Below are 17246 nucleotides of genomic sequence, written 5' to 3' on the forward strand. Positions count from 1 at the left end.
TCCCTCTATATTCTCATAATACTTTCATTGTTCGTTACATGATACTTAAATTCTACCATGTATTAAAATTATTTGACCTGAACCCATAGAATGTAAGTTCCTCGAAGATACATCTCCCACATTTTCATCTTGATTAATCATACAAAGTACAATTCAATCAATATACGTTTGTTGACTTGAATGCAATGTTGTATCCAGGGTCAGCTATATAAAGTTTGCAGATCTCAGTGCAAAATGAAAACGTCAAGCCTATGTTCAAAAAGCAGGAAAAAGTGCTATTTAAGGTACAAAAACATAAAGATTTTTCCTTAAAAATATTTTATTATGAAACATAGTAAGAGTAATGTCAATGCATGAGAAATAACACAAAGTTTACAAAAAGATATTTTTCATGACATAATTTCATAGAATACATAAATGCAATGCATTAATTCAGTATCTTGACTGCTCACAAGATTATTTATTGGCTCAGTTTTCTGCAAATTCAGGTCATCAAATTTATACTTTTAACGGTATCGATATATTTATACTTTAATTTTGAAAGTGATGTCAGTCATTCTTAACAAATTCAAGATAGAAAGAAAATAATTTCTGATTTTTAATTTTGAGAAATCTGATGCATCTAGGGTTACTAGAGTTAGGAATATGTTATAGACTGTGACATTAGGCTACATTTCTGATAATTTCAAAGTATATAAAATTTTCACACATCTAGAACTAATTCTTGTAGAACAGTTTTTCTAAAAAGATTTAACTCTCTACAAAGCAGTTGATGTTAGCCTGAATTTAATTTCATATGTAAATTTATTCAAAGGCCTTTTAGTGTTTCCTCTGATAGTTTCTGTCAGCTTGTAGAGGCTGTACAAGAAACAAGTGACTTCATAATTTTTATATAGATTAAAACATATTCACGCATGCTTTGCCTTACCTTCAATTAAGCAGAAAATTTAAATTTTAAAATTGTTTTCTTTGTTAATCATCGGTTCATCTAAAGCTTCGAATGAAAATAGTGTAGGGTTTTTCTACTTAGTGTGCTCATATTTTTATTAATTCCTCTTTCTAAGTTTGTAGACATTCTCTCTTCAGTGTTTGGCAGCAGTTTCCAAACTGGTGATTCTAAACTCTTTGCGTTCTAATTAACTCCATAAGAAGCTCTATTTTGATGTCCTCATTTATGCTTCTGTTTTATAATAATTTACTTTCGAAGTTTACTGCCCAAGTGCCTGTAGTTTCTGTTCTAGTGCTCAGGTGGGAGAGCTAACATTTGCGCGGGCATGGCAAGGTCGGGCTCTAGGGACCGATGGGCAAGCTGGCCTCCCACCATGGGTCTCCTTTTCCCCGGGCCTGGGACCCAGCCATTTCCGCTGCTGTGGCCACTGCCATACCTCTGGGTCGAGGTCATGGCCCAGCCAGCCCCTGTGGGTCCATGGTACCCCAGTGCCCGAGGCTGCTCCTGCACACAGGATGACTTGGACAACTGCTGGGCACACTGCTCACTGTGCTACCGGACTGCTGTCGAATCACAGTTGTGCATGCCTATTTGCATGAGCATAGGAGATATACCAAAGAATTCTGAAGAATTCTACAATGACAGCAGAGCTCTAAACCAAGCACCGGGCCCTTCTCGGTCTAGAGCTTTGTGCGACTGAACTGATGAAAAGAATTGAATAGGTCTCATGTCCGCACAACTGAAGCGACTTAGCAGCAGCAGCAGCATGTCCAGGAGACATACTAAGCTCCCAAGAAATATTTGTTGAAGTTTGACTTGTCTCCTGGATTCTCTCTGCCGCTTTGTAATTAGCATGTAGAGCAAAGAGAAGAAGGTCAGTAAGGGCCAGCACCCACTTCTGAGTGCATCAGAGGGTTCCCCACCCCCAGCCCGTCCTTCCCAAATATTTAAAATGCAGGAAGGGGAAGAATACAAAACAAAGTCTCAGTAACACTTTGAAAGTTACTTGCCATGGGAAAAAAAAGGATGAAAAGCAAAAATATTATGACAACCTTGGGATCTTGGCCAAACTCTTCGACAGGTCATTCTTTGCCTGGAAGGAATGCTCAGGTACAGTCACCCAGGTCAGTCCAAGGAACACAGGTATGCTGCTTCCTGAATGAGGCTGTTTGAGTGACGGACTATCAGGCTAGCAGGTGGTGACTCACCTTACAGGGACACTTTGCTGTAGGATTAACTCGCGTCCGAATTACCCAGATTAGAGTGTCATTCCCTGGACGTTGCGGGCTGGACAGCCGCACTGTAGGGCCTGAGTTCCCTGTTGCATACTGCTAACACAGGACGACAGACCTTGCACCGGACTGAAGGCATCATGTAACAAATAATACTGCTCAGAGCTGCGCACTAGAAGAGACTCCAAGGTCTGCAACGTTAGAAACCTTCTGGGAGTTTCTTTTAATCCATTCAGGGAACCTCTTGCTTTCTATTTGGTAGGCACCCCATGGTGGCTCCCTCCCTCATGTTTCTTTTCCCCCCCTGCACATTCAAGCTTTTAAAAATCTCATTATTATCTGGGTATTGGATGGATGGTTTGGTGAAGTGTGACTTTGGAAAGATGGCAAACTGTTTCTCACAATGGCAGAAGAGACCTTCGTTCTATTGCAGACTGGTAGATTCTACAGGCATAGTAACTTTGTGTGTGCATTCAGAAGTATTGTTACATAGAGCATATTTTGAGATCCTTTCTCTCATTAGGAAAAGGTACCTGGTAAAAGAAGGAGTCGGTTCTATATACGGTTATGGTAAGGAGAGAGTCTTTGATGGAGTTGCTTATGCTTTGGCAGTGATCACTGGGGATGCTCCTAAGGATTTGATTAGCAACTTACTCTTGAGTCTATCTATTTATCAATATTTCTCTCTATCCATCAATTATTAAATTACAAAGCAATACACAACAAAATGTGTATAAGGGGAATATTAATGATAGTATTGATAATACCTTTGTAATATCATTTGTAATGATAGTATAATAAAAATACAGTATTTGTACTGTTTGGCAGAGTAACCAACTTTAATGGTTTTGTGTGAATATCGTATTTGTATGTTGGTTGGTTTTCTTAACAAAAAAAATATCCCAAAACACTGCATACCTGGTTGTTCTCATTTAGTAATACCCAGGGTCATGGCCAATATGTTATGGTCAATTCATGTAGCCTTAACTAATTCTTTTTAATGTCTACATTATATCCAAAGTGTGTTTGTATTGCACTGGAGATTGTTTTTATTTTCAGATTTTTATCCTTTGATCAAGGCTGCAATAAATATTTTGATAGCCACATTCTTAGGCATGATGTAGTATACTCAAAAGGTGAAAAGCCTACACTGCACCCCAAATTGATGTCGAATTGATATATTCATGTTGTTCATTAGACACATGCATTGTTAAGTGCCTGCAGTGTGGCGTGTCTGAATGAAAATGTGCTCTGACTAAAATACATGCCAGATTTCAAGGACTTAGTATGTGGAAGAAAATGTAAATATCGCTAATAATTTTATATTATATATAGAAATGGTATATGTTAGATATAATAAGTTAAACAGATTGTATTACTAAAATTAATTACACCTGGTTCTTTTTCTTTTTAAAAATGTGGCTACAAGAAAATTTGAAATTACACGTATGGCTCACATCCGTGGCTGCACTGTATTTCTATTGAAAAAGAGGGTTACAAATATTTGAAAATTTCCCAAATGACATCAAATCACTGTTCTGAATAGGTGTTTTGCCTTGTTTTGATTTGAATTTTGAAGAGGTAATATACGAACACAGCACAAAATTCAAAAGGGTATAAGAAGTACTTATAATAGTATTCTATTGCTGCTGTAACAAATTATCAGAAAATAAGTGGCTTACCAACACAGATTTAGTCTTTCAGAGTTCTGGAAGTCAGAAGCCTGAAATGGGTCACCCTGGGCTAAGCTTAAGGTATCTCATCCCTTCCGGAGGCTTGCTTGCCTTTTCCAACTTCTAGAGGTTGCCTGCATTCTTTGGTTTGTGGGTCCCAGCCATACTCAAGGCCATCAGTGATAGGTTACTTCTCCTACTCTGATCCCTTTCTGTCTTCCTTTTCTACTTTTTTTTAAGTCAACTTTATTGAGAAATAATTTACATATCATACAACTGACTCACTTAAATGGCTTTGTGTTAGTTGCATATCCATCAGTTCAGTTCAGTTGTGTCCAACTCTTTGAGACCCCATGAATCGCAGCACGCTAGGCCTCCCTGTCCATCACCAACTCCTGGAGTTCACTCAGACTCACGTCCATTGAGTCAGTGATGCCATCCAGCCATCTCATCCTCAGTCGTCCCCTTCTCCTCCTGCTCCCAATCCCTCCCAGCATCAGAGTCTTTTCCAGTGAGTCAACTCTTCACATGAGGTGGCCAAAGTACTGGAGTTTCAGCTTTAGCATCATTCCCTCAAAAGAAATCCCAGGGCTGATCTCCTTCAGAATGGACTTGTTGGATCTCCTTGCAGTCCAAGGGACTCTCGAGTCTTCTCCAACACCACAGTTCAAAAGCATCAGTTCTTCGGTGCTCAGCTTTCTTCACAGTCCAACTCTCACATCCATGCATGACCACAGGAAAAACCATAGCCTTGACTAGACAGACCTTAGTTGGCAAAGTAACGTCTCTGCTTTTGAATATACTATCTAGGTTGGTCATAACTTTCCTTCCAAGGAGTAAGCATCTTTTAATTTCATAACTGCAGTCACCATCTGCAGTGATTTTGGAGCCCAGAAAAATAAAGTCTGACACTGTTTCCACTGTTTGCCCATCTATTTCCCATGAAGTGATGGGACTGGATGCCATGATCTTAGTTTTCTGAATGTTGAGCTTTAAGCCAACTTTTTCACTCTCCTCTTTCACTTTCATCAAGAGGCTTTTTAGCTCCTCTTCACTATCTGCCATAAGGGTGGTATCATCTGCATATCTGAGGTGATTGATATACATGTGAACAGAACTGTATACCCATGACCACTGTCAATCTTAGAACATATTCAGCACACCCAAAAGAAACCGTGTCCTCATCCCCTCCTCTGCAACGGCTCCTTCCTCCCCAGCCCCTGGCAACCACTGATCTATTTTCTGACTTCTATGGATTTGCCTATTCTGGATTTTTCCTGTGAGTGGAAGCGTATGTCATCCCTGGTGACTGGCCTCTTTCACCTCGCATGATGCTTTTGCAGTTCATCTGTGTTGTGTGCATGACTACTTCCTTTCTTTTTATTAATCAAGTAACCTTCCAATCGGGTTTCCCTTGTAGCTTAGTCAGTAAATAATCTACCTGCAATGCAGGAGACCCAGGTTTGATTCCTGGATCAGGAAGATCCCCTGGAGAAGGAAATGGCAACCCACTCCAGTATTCTTGCCTGGAGAATCCCATGGACAGAAGAGCCTGGCGGGCTGCAGTCCATGAGATTGAAAGAGTCGGACGCAACTTAACAACTAAACCACCACCAATATCCCAACATCTCCCTTTTCTACTTGTAAAGACTCCTGTGCCTCCTGGGCCCACCTGGACAGTCTGGGATAATCGTCCTATCTTATGGTCAGATCTTTAGCAACCTTAGGCCCATCTGCAATCTTAATTCCCTCTTGCCATTGACCATAATAACCTGGTCCTAGGTTCTGGAGGTTAGCACGCAGATGTCATTGTAGGGGGCCATTGTTCTGCGGGTCAGAGTGCTGCCCTCTCCAGGGCATGCTGTTGAGAACACGACGCAAGTGCCTTTCTCTCCAGAGGTAGCCCTGTTGCCAGTATCTTTCATATCCTCGAGTTGCATATGCACACGCTAAGTCGCTTCAGTCGTGTCTGACTCTGTGTGACCCCATAGACGGCAGCCCACTAGGGTTACCCCCGTCCCTGGGATTCTCCAGGCAAGAATACTGGAGTGGGTTGCCATTTCCTTCTCTGCATATGCGCATATGCATATGCAAATGTGTTCTTCAAAACATATTTTGTAAAAATACCAAGAGTAGCACATACTATACACTATCTACTGTATATATTCTTTCACCTGGTTTCCTGTTTTTGGTTTTCTAGTCTTAAATCTTAGAGATTATATTAGTTTCCTAGGACTATTGTAACAAATTCCCACAAACTGGGTGACTAGAAACAACAGAAATATACTCTCCATGGTTCTGGAGGGCGGATATCCAAGATCAAGGTGGCCACAGGGATGTGCGCCTGCCAGAGGCTCTAGGGGAGAATCCGCTCCTTGCGTCTCCTGGCTCTTGGTAACTCCAGACGGTCCTTGGCTGCGGCTGCATCACTGCGGTGCGTGCCTCCATCTTCACTTGCCTTCTCCCCTTCTGTCTGTTATTAAAGATACTTGTCATTGGGTTTAGGGCTTGCCTGGTGGCTCAGTTGGTAAAGAACCCGCCTGCCAATGCAGGAGACTGGATTTGATCCCTGGGTCAGGAAGACTCCCTGGAGAAGGAAATGACTACCCACTCCAGTATTCTTGCCTGGGAAAGTCCAGGAACAGAGGAGCCTGGCAGGTTACGGTCCATGGGGTCACCAAGAATCAGACACATCTGAAGCAACTGTGCATGCATGTGGGATTCTGCTGGGGGTAGAAATAAACAAAGGAACCTAAGAAGGGATGTCAGGGACACTCGTTACTGTGGACCTGGAGAATCTTTCTTAGTGACAGAGGCACTGAAATCCAGCTGAAATATTTCAGCAAGATCCTGTTCAGACTTGTGAGGGGACTCAAGGTCACTCCCCGATGAGGAAATAGGACAGAGACCTTGTTGGCTCTTCCAGGCTCTCTTGACCACGTCAGGGGGCGGGGAGCTTGCTTTAACAATGAGGCCATGTTGACAGATTGCTTGAGGATCCCTAGAGAAAGGTGTGTGGTCTCCCCAGGGGAGAAGCAGCCTCTTCTCCTCTGGGAAGAATAAAAATCCCAGAACCTATTTACTGTTTAACCGAGGATGCGCCAGTGGGACACACAGCCTGCAACTGGGTGGCTGCCTCTGGTCGAATCCCTCTCCATGTGGGATTTCCACCATCGCATTTTACGCCCTCTCTTTCTTCCCCCACAGATTTTACAAGTGAGAAGTTCCATGTGGTTCATTTACCTGCTTCCCTTCCCCCTCAGAACACACACACACCCCCCTTGAAAAGAAATCATGTCAGGTGAACTTGGGCTATTGTGTTTCTTAGGTAAGGCTTTTAGATAAAAAGCCTGCTTACAGTGGCTCCCAGCCCAGAGGCCGTTTGCACAGATTTTATTACACAAAGGCAGAATTCAGGTAGGCCTCCCAACAAGGGCATATTGTATCATTGTCGCTTTGTCGGGAGGCCTGTTAATGGTTTACACACTCTGTCCTCCAGTTTAAACATATACTTCGTGTTCGGCAGGAGCAACCTGAGGACTCATCTCACTAAGGGAGGCTTTGCACTCCTAATACCTGGGGGTGCAGAGCCTTCCTCCCCCTCCCCGCGGCTCTCCTCAGTCATCTAGCGTCTGTTCCCTCCCCCTGGAACCGCTGCTGCCTTCCCATGTGACTCCACACCCTCAGGCCCTCGGGGCTTGTGTCCAGCCAGCATCACGAGGCCTGAGAGGTGGGGCAGTGGGCACCTCGGGCCTGACAGGGCAGAGCAGCACCTCTCCCACCCCCTAAAAGAAGTAACCGCTTCAGCGCCCGCTGGGTGACTTTCTTCCTCTCTGAGAACTGTGCAGGACCACTCTGTGTTCTCTCAGATCACCAAGTAAAACAACCGGATCATAAAACAAGGCAACTCAGTTCAGGGTCGTGTGTCTGTCTGGCCCTTTTTAGAATTATTCCTGTTACTCCTCACAAGGACCCTAGGAGGTGCTGTGATTGACACCATTCATGCAGATGAGGAAACCTCAAGTAACAGACAGAAGGAGGCAGGAACCCAAGGCCACATCCTGATAAGAAGCAGCTTCCGACCTGGCCATTCTTCTCCTTGGCCCAGCCTAGCCCTGTTTGGGACACACAGATCAGGGTCTGGAGGGGGCGGGGGATGAAAAGGGGTGTGAACTGGGGATAAAGGGCCCTTCCTCTGATTAGGTCCATAATATCAGAACGATGTGATACCTCATCACAGGCTCTATTCCCACGAGGCTAGATACCTGGGTGAATTCCGCTAAGGGAAAGGTGGCTGCTGATCTCTGCAAACAGGTCTTTAATATTGAGAATGGCTTTTTTTTTGGCCAGGCCGAGTATCATGCAGGACCTTAGTTCCCCAACCAGGATCTGAACCTGTGCCCTCTGCAGTGGAAGCACAGAGTCGTAATCAGTGGACCACCAGGGAAATCCCAAGGATGGCCTTTTCTTTATCATAATCCACTCCACCCTCCTACACACCTAAAGTGGATATGAAAAGAGAGTGGATACTGTGTGTCACTTTTAAGGATTCCCAGACCCTCTCTTTTTGGATCCATGCTGACCTTGTTCTCTCAAAAGTAATCGCCATCCAAAGCATCTTCCTGGTCCTGTGAGTCCTCACAGGATAGGGTCCTAATGAAGGCCAGTCGATTGTTATTTGTACTGGGCCCCCTAGGGAACTCGTGTGGGTGTGTGTGCGCGTGTGCGAGTGTGCGTAGTTGTCGCCACTCTTAGTAGCAATGACCAGCACCATTAATATTCTCCAGGCCTGTGTCTCCATTAAAACTGAGTTGAGTTGCATGGACCAGAAACCCATCTTGAGCACTGGCACCAAACTGTTTGTCTTTCTTTTGTAAAGAGGAGACTTGAGCCTTCTAATCCAGGATGGAACCCCAGCTGAAGGAAACCGCAGGGCCCCCCACAGGACTCAAGCTCTCTTCCAGCCTCTTGCTAAAGCACCTTCTAGGTGGGGCTCTTTTCTTCACACTTAACAATGTGGAAGCTACTTTTCTGTCTCAAATCACACCCTCAGTCCAGGTGCCAGTTAAGTCTGACCACATTTAGTGACAGTCTCCTCCTGAAACCTCCACCCAGCAGACTTCCTGTCCTATCTCATATCCACCTCTAGCCAAGTCGAAGTTTGAGGAGGTCCATATTTTCAACCGAGTACCTTGCTTCCTTAGACAAAGCTGAATGTCTTCCTAGTAAGAAAAAAAGAGAAGATTGGCTCCAAAGTAAGGAATGAGCAAGGTATGCCACACCATCTTTTGAACAGAAACATGTTTTTAAAAATTAGCACTTTGTGTCATTGATACATCATAAAAATTGGGGTGCAGTACACAGATATTGTTTTTCTCAAAGGAAGCAAAAGCAACATAGGGACTCTTTGCAGAGCAGGGATTGTTGGACAAAGGTCAGGGAATAGAGAACTAAACCTTTCTCCTCTTCACAAATTTGCTTAGAGTTGGCCTTGCTTCTGAAACGTGGTCATGCTTTCTCTTGCCCAGGGTTTCTGAGCCTCGGCACTGTTTGTGTCTTGGATGGGGTCATACTTGGATGCAAGGGCTTCTCTGTGCATTGTAGGATATTTATCCTGGCCTGGGCCCACTAGATGCCGGTAACACTGCTCCCTACGGTAACACTGCCCCCTACTCCCAGTTGTGATAACCAAACTATTTTCAAACTTTGCCAAATTGCCCCTGGTTAAGAATTACCACTTCAGTCTATTCCGCACCACAGAAATATGATGACAGAACTCATCTTTTTCCTGGTTTTGAAACGAGAAGTGTGAAATTGACCTGCTCCCCAGCAGTGGACCCTGGCCAAGTAGGGCGGCGGCGGGAGTGCCTCCCGGCAAGGTTTGTCCTGCACATCTGCACAACAGCTGACTTGGCTTCTGCGGGCTTGGCCGCCATGGCACCTGCAGGGTGGCCTCCTCAGCCCCTTGGATTCAAAGCCTAGCTCTCCACGGGCAGACTTCGTGGCAGCCAGCAGATCAGGCTGGCGCAAAAGTAGGGCCGGCAGATTTAGCAAATTAAAAATATAGGATACCCACCTAAATTTGCATTTCAGATAAGCTTGGTCTCTCAGTTTTGTCTGACTCTTTGTGACCCCATGGACGACTCCTCTATCCATGGGATCTTTCCAGGCAAAAATACTGGAGCGGGATGCAGGGGATCTTCCTGAGCCAGGGCTCGAACCCATGTCTCTTGTATTTCCTGCGTTGGCAGGTGGATTCTCCACCACTGCACCACCTGGGAAACCCTGAACTTTAGATAAACACAAATAAAATGTTTTAGTATAAGTGTGTCCCAAGCAACCCTAAGTGGGAGCAATATTCCCCTGGTATCTGGGTGCCATACAGTGTGTTCCCTGAACAAGGGGCAGGATTGTTTTACCAGAAAAAAATCCAGATCTTCACAAGACTCTCCGAGGCTCAACTGCTGGCCATGGCAGGGAGCAGTGATGTTCCTCTTGAAAACATTCAAAGTGTTTCCAAGAGAGATTCCCCTGGTGATTAGGCTTTTTGGGTCACTGCAGAGTACAAGTGCCTGTGATGCCCCGTGCACACCGGGGGCTCCGTTAGAGTCCCAGTACACATCAGCAGGCTAAAGTCTGGAGAAAATCCTACATGAAGGAAACCTTTGACTTTGTCTATAGCAGGCTTCCCAAAATTTTCTGAGTTTTTCTTGCCCAGTAGCTCTTACCAGAATATACTTGGGCATTTAATGTCCATGCAGATAACCACAGAGGCCGACATTCGACAAATATTTGTTATGCTTATGTACTGCGTTAGGTAGGCCAAGTGCCTGGGATATAGAAATTTGTCATTCTTTTGTAGTTCTTAAATCAGTTGTAAATATTTAAGTAACTATAATTATTTGTTTAGTGTCTAACTCCCCCACTGAAAGTCCCATGGGATCAGGGACACGGCCCCTCCTGCCCATTATCCTGTGGCCAGCCCCGACAGTTCCTGGCCCATTGTAGATGTTCTACAAATATTGTTTGAATAAATAGAGAAAAATACAGTCTTTGCCCTTGGAGAAATTCCCATCTAATACAATGGTTCTCATGGAACTGCAGAGCAAAATCATGGAAGTTTAAAACAAACAAAAAAATAAGGTATCTGGTCCCTACCATTGGAAAGAATATAACCAGATTGGGAGATGGTGCTTTATAGACAGAGCTGAGAATTGAAACAGTGCTCTAGACTTCTCAGGAAACACAGCTCCATGGTCACCTGTCAGATTAGACTCCTTGTTTTGAGTTCTCACTTTGTCTCTCTAGGCAAGCAAATCTGGGGCTAGGCTGGGCCCCTGAGAGGCCTCAGGAAAAGGGCTAGGTTCTCACCAGAGGTTTAAGACAAAAATCTAAGCTTCTAAAATATGTTGGTTTAATGGATATGGAGTAGGTGACATTTCCAGAAGGCATTTAAATTCCTTTTGGGAACTAGAGCCTGGGCTCCAACCTTCATTCAGCTCTAACTCTTCTCTCCCTTCCACGAGCTCCTTGCCTCTCACAGTTTCAGTTCTTGGCTTTTCCTGAGACACAACGAATGCCTGTTCCAGCCCCAGATGGGTCTGTGGTCTCCCTGAGTGTCGCCTCCCATCACCGCCCCTCATTTTAACTGGTAGGAAACCATCTGCCTGGGGGGTTCCCCGTTGGTTCAGCAGTAAGGAATCCACGTGCCAGTGCAGGAGACCCAAGAGACGCAGCTTCGATCCCTGGGTGGAGAAGATCTCCGGGAGCAGGAAACGCCGACCCATTCCAGTGTTCTTGCCGGGAAAATTCTATGAACAGAGGAGCGTGGCAGGCTATAGTCCAGGGGGTTGGACAGAGAATGGGACACTGCTGAGCACACAGGCAGTCACCCGTGCATGCACGCACGCACACCATCTGCTTGGGGAAGCTTTTCCAGGGAAGACTTTCCAGACACACATACGCACACACACTTACAGAATTTCTGCTTTCATGGGGTTACTAAAAACCCTGACTATTTGATTTCTGCAGAATGCTTTTAACAAGACTTCAGTCTAAATATAACTATGCCCCATACAGACACCTGAACTCAGTGTCTTAGGAGCTGTTTGTTACATGTATAGTGTCTAGAAACATATTTTTCAGGGTTTGGGGGTATCTTTTGTACTGAATTTTAGTGGTGATGTATAAAGTCTTTGCTTACCGGTGTGTGTATGTTTTTATGCAAGTGTCCATTCAGCTTCACAGCAGTCCTCTGAAGCTGTCCTGCATGGCCGGCTAACAGAGGGCAGTGTCAAACCCAGACAGTGACCTCCACACTCTTCTTTCCTGGCTGACTTCTGGGGAGGATCAGGCTTATAGGAACCTCCTAGCCACTCTTAAGGAAATGATAGCTTTGAATTCTTCAAAGTATGTTAGGATAATAGAATCCAATAAGTACCCCCCAAAAAATAAATAAATAAATAAAGAGGCCCTCTTCTGTTGCTTTTCAGGTTCAAATTTCACTGATTTCTACTCTTTATTATTTCTTGACATTGTCTTGGTTTGGGTTTAACTTGCTCTGTCTTTATTAGCTTCTTAAAGAAGGAACTTTGATAACCAATTTGAAAACGTTCCCCTTTTATAATATAAGCAATTGGTGCTATACATTTTCCTTTAACTACTGCCTCAGCTGTATCCCATACATTTTGATATGGCTTACTTTTATTTCTATTTTATTAAAGTCATTTTAGTTTCCCTTGAGAATGTCTCTTGGAACCCTGGGCAATTTAGAAATACATAGCTTAATTTCTAAATATTTAAAGATATCTTTCTGTTATTCCTAGCTTAATTCTTTCATGGTCAGAGACTATTTTTCTGGTATGATTTTCCAGTGTTTTTAATTTATTAAGATTTAGTTTATGCCCAGAGTATGGCCTTTCTTCATGAAAGGTCCTTGTGCTCTTGTAAAAAAATGTGTATTCTGCCATTGTTAAATACAATATTCTATAGATTTCAATTAGGTCATTTCACATACTCTGCTCTTACTGATTTTCTGCCTATTTTTGTATTAGTAACAGAGAGAAGAATGTTGAAGCCTTTAGTTTTGATGAGCAATTTCTCCTTTCATTTCTTCCAATTTCTGATTCAAGTATCTTAATGCTCTGGTGTTAGGTGCATTTGGGACGTTGTCTTTTGGATAGTTCAGTTCAGTTGCTCAGTCATATCTGACCCTTTGCAACCCCATGGACTGCAGCACGCCAGGCCTCCCTGTCCATCACCAACTCCTGGAGTTTGCTCTAACTCATGTCCATTGAGTTGATGATGCCATCCAACCATTTCATCCTCTGTTGTCCCTTTCTCCTCTTGCCTTCAATGTTTCCTTGCATCAGGGTGTTTTCCAATGAGTCACTTCTTCGCATCAGGTGGCCCAAGTATTGGAGTTTTAGCTTCAACATCAGTCCTTCCAATGAATACTCAGGACTGATTTCCTTTAGGATGGACTGGTTGGATCTCCTTGCAGTCCAAGAGACTCTCAAGAGTCTTCTCCAGCATCACAGATCAAAAGCATCAATTGTTCGGCGCTCATACTTCTTTATGGTCCAGCTCTCACATCCATACATGACCACTGGAAAAACCATAGTTTTGACTAGATGGACCTTTATTGGCAAAGTAACATCTCTGCTTTTTAATATACTGTCTAGGTTGGTCATAGCTTTTCTTCCAAGGAGCAAGCGTCTTTTAATTTTGTGGCTGCAGTCACCATATGCAGTATTCTTCTTTATCCCAGGAGGCAGAGGATTTTTTTCTCATCCCAGTTGCAATGGGCTGTTGCCTTTTCCCCACAGTAGTTTAAGACTTTTATTCTGTAGAGAGGAGGACAGGGGAGAATCTAGGCAAAGCTGCACACCTTTCTCGTGGTGGCTGCTCTTCTTCTCTGCCAGTGTGTACCTGCAGGGATTTTTCCCAGGACTCTCACCAGTCTTTTCTGTGAGTGCCCTCTGAGGCCAGTGGAGAAGAATCAGCCTGAATTCCATTATATCTATGGCTCCCAGGATTCCATACTGTCTCATTAGCCCACCCTCGACAACTGCCAATCAATTCATTCATAATTTTAATGGAATCCCTCTCATTCTGGATGTCCAACTGCATCAGTCCAAGGGGAAAAAGTACTCACATCCCATCTCTGCTTTCAATCATCTTGTCTTCCTTCGAATTAATTTTGGTTGGTTAGCTAGTTGGTTGCCTAGTAACCTCAGCTCTTTGATAAATTTATGGAAAGTTGTGAATATGCAAGTCCAGCTTTTGCTGTTGGAAGAGTAAGAGTGAAGCTCTTTTCACCTTTCTGTATTTCATATATAAATGGAAAGTATAGGTTATTATTTTATGGACTATCCCATCCTTTCCAAAAAGGAATTTGCAAAGGCATTCTTGAGAATATCTTTCTGGACCCCAGCCTAACATAAGGTCCATTTCTTTGCTCTTAGTACTGGAGCTAAGCTTTCTGAAGGAGGGAAGGAAGGATAAAATGGCCAGTTGTATAATTCCTTGTTTAGTCTCAGTCTTTCCTTCTTGCCTTCATAGAGGTTAAATGAGATAGCATCAATATTTCTTTGACTCCAAAAACAACAGGTTTGAGCTAGAAAATCTTTGCAAGACAAAGAAAAAATTGGAGGAAATCTTTAATCCCTTCCAAATGAGCTGAAAAGAAAAATCTCCAAAGCCTCTGTAAGGAATTAAACAATTTAAGAGGGTGATTAGTAGTACACACTGTATCTTCCTTCTTCCCCACCCCCAACCCTTCGCCCAGTACAGCTGGGGCCTAAATCCACTGTGCTTTTGGGAGAAGGCTTAGAGACAGGTCATGAGCAGAGGATGAAGGACGGTTTGCTCCTGCCACTCACGTCTATTAAATGGTAGCTTCTGCCCCTTGGCCGTGTTTGCATCACGACACACATCACCGGCTTGCTTTGACCCTGACACCATTTTATAGGCTTAATAATAATAAATCTATGTCTTGAAATAGTTTTGCAGATTACACCAATCAATCAAAATTCAGGGAGCCCAAGACCATTAATGTCATCAGCAGCGATGCAGTGCCCCGGGAATCCATCTAAATCAGCCATTGCAAAGGAAAATGCGCCTTAAGAGCCTGAAGACTGAGGGAGTAGACGGAAGCATAAATTGCAGTTCTATTTTTATTAGCCATGAAGGGATGATTTTCTTGGGGAGGCTTTGTCTATTCCTGGTAGGAAATGAAACTAAGAGTTGTTGAGTCCATTGCTGATTCTCACTCCAAATTATAAACCGGGAAGAGTTTGCTGGTTCTGGGCTATGGGATGAAGCAGAGTCTGTCGCATTCTGCAAGCCTAAACTCTGGAGAATTCTCCTTTGAGACTCCCCAGTGAGCAGTCAAGACCCAGTGCCTTTTGCCTTCGTAGATGGCTCCATCACTCCCATTTTCCCTTTGTTGCGACAAATCTTAAAGGAACACTCAGCTGAGAAGGGCTTGAGATGGAGCTACATGGAGGTCTCAGACCTTCCACAGTGACTGTGGTTAATCCTTAAAACTGAGGAGGGAGGGGTAAGGAAGAATGAAAGTCCTTCTCAGGTCTTCTGTAGTTTGAATCTTTCTATAATCTCTGAGACTGATTTCTTATAAGACAGTATGATATAACGAAAGCAACTGAGATTTGAGATTCAGGAAAACTGTGTTTTGGCTCTTGAGTTAGTTGTATGACCTTGAGAAACTCATCTTGCTTTTTTATGGATCTTATTTCTTCATCTGTCAAATGAACAGATTGCTCTAAATCAGGCAGTCTAAACAAGAAATCCATGGACCAGATCCACATGTGAGTTTTGTTTTGCTGTGAGTTTAATAGTGACTTAGACATGACTAGATCTCACGTGTGCGCTTAGTCGCTCAGTCGTATCTGACTCTGCTACCCCATGAACTGCAGCCCACCAGGCTCCTCTGTCCGTGAGATTCTCCAGACGGGAATACTGGACTGGGCCGCAAACTACCCTTTTATCTTCTCCTGAAAGCTGCATACACGGGCTGTACAGGACCGTGTCTGCACATGGGAGCAGTGTGTTGCTGGGTAATACTGCCTTTGGTAGAGTCTGCCTTCCCCTCCAGGGCCCCAGAGTCCCCACCTGTTGTTACACTTGCCTCTACCCCTGTGACTCGTTCACATTAACTGACTCCTAGGTGCACAACTTCTGAGTTATATGTTCTATGTGAAGCCTGATGTCTAACTCTTGTCTGATGAAGCAGAACTTACATTAAAAGACTTTAATTTCTTAAGCTGAATATAGTTGATTTATAACGCTGTGTTAGTTTCAGGCGTGCAGCAGCGTATATCTGCAGTACTTTGCTTCCCTGGTGGCTCAGACAGTAAAGAATCTGCCTGCGATGCAGGAGGCCATGGTTTGATCCCGGGGTCAGGAAGATCCCCTGGAGAAGGGAAAGCCTACCCACTCCAGTGTTCTTGCCTGGACAATTTCATGGACAGAGGAGACTAGTGGACTATAGTCCATGGGGTTGCAAAAAGTTGGGTGAGTGAGTGACTAACACTTTCACTTTTTTCATATGTATATATGAATATATATATATATATTCATGTATATATATATATATATTTTTCCCCCCCTCAAATTCTTTTCCCCTGATAGATTATCACAAAATATCGAGTACGGTTCCCTGTGCTATAGAGTAGGTCCTTGTTGGTTATCTTCTATATGGCAGTATGTTTCTGTTAATCCCACATTCTTAATTTATCCCTTGCCCTGCTTCCCCTTTGGTAACCATAAGCTTGTTTTCTGTGTCTGTGGGTCTATTTCTGTTTTGTGTATAACTTACTTTGTATCGTTTTTTTTTTTAAATTCCACACATAAGTGGTATCATGTGATATTTGTCCTTGACTTACTTTACCTAGTATGGCACTCTCTAGGTTTATCCATGTTGCTGCAAAGGACGTTATTTTTTTTTGAGACTGAGTTCCATTATGTGTGTGTGTGTATGTATATACATGTATATTTATACACCACATTTTCTTTATCCATTCACCTGTAGATAGACATTTAGGTTACATCCATGTCTTGGGTATCATAAATAGTGTTACAATGAACAGTGGGGTGCATGCATCTGTTTGAATTATTATTATTATTTTTGGTATATGCCCAGGAGTAGGATTGCAGGATCGTATGGTAGCTTTATTTTTAGTTTTTAAGAAACCTCCATACTGTTCCCCATAGTGGCTGTATCAATTTAACAAAGTCTTTTTAGAGTGATGGCAGGTAGAAGACCCAAATAATCATGTATTGCCTGGATCCCACATTTTTGTTCTTTTCTGCAAGTAGTAAGTGAGAATACAAGCAGCAACAGATAACTAACTCCTGGCTTCTTAGTTC

General features: G+C 43.4%; 1 long non-coding RNA gene across 1 annotated transcript in view; it reads left to right on the forward strand.

The window, feature by feature from the left end:
• The window catches only part of LOC106990170 (uncharacterized), a 269658-nt gene that overhangs the window by 212592 nt on the left and 39820 nt on the right, over positions 1–17246 (forward strand). The gene's annotated exons all lie outside the window — the stretch shown is intronic.

Source organism: Ovis aries, chromosome 16 (genome assembly GCF_016772045.2).
Source record: "Ovis aries strain OAR_USU_Benz2616 breed Rambouillet chromosome 16, ARS-UI_Ramb_v3.0, whole genome shotgun sequence".
Taxonomy (NCBI): Eukaryota; Metazoa; Chordata; class Mammalia; order Artiodactyla; family Bovidae; genus Ovis; species Ovis aries.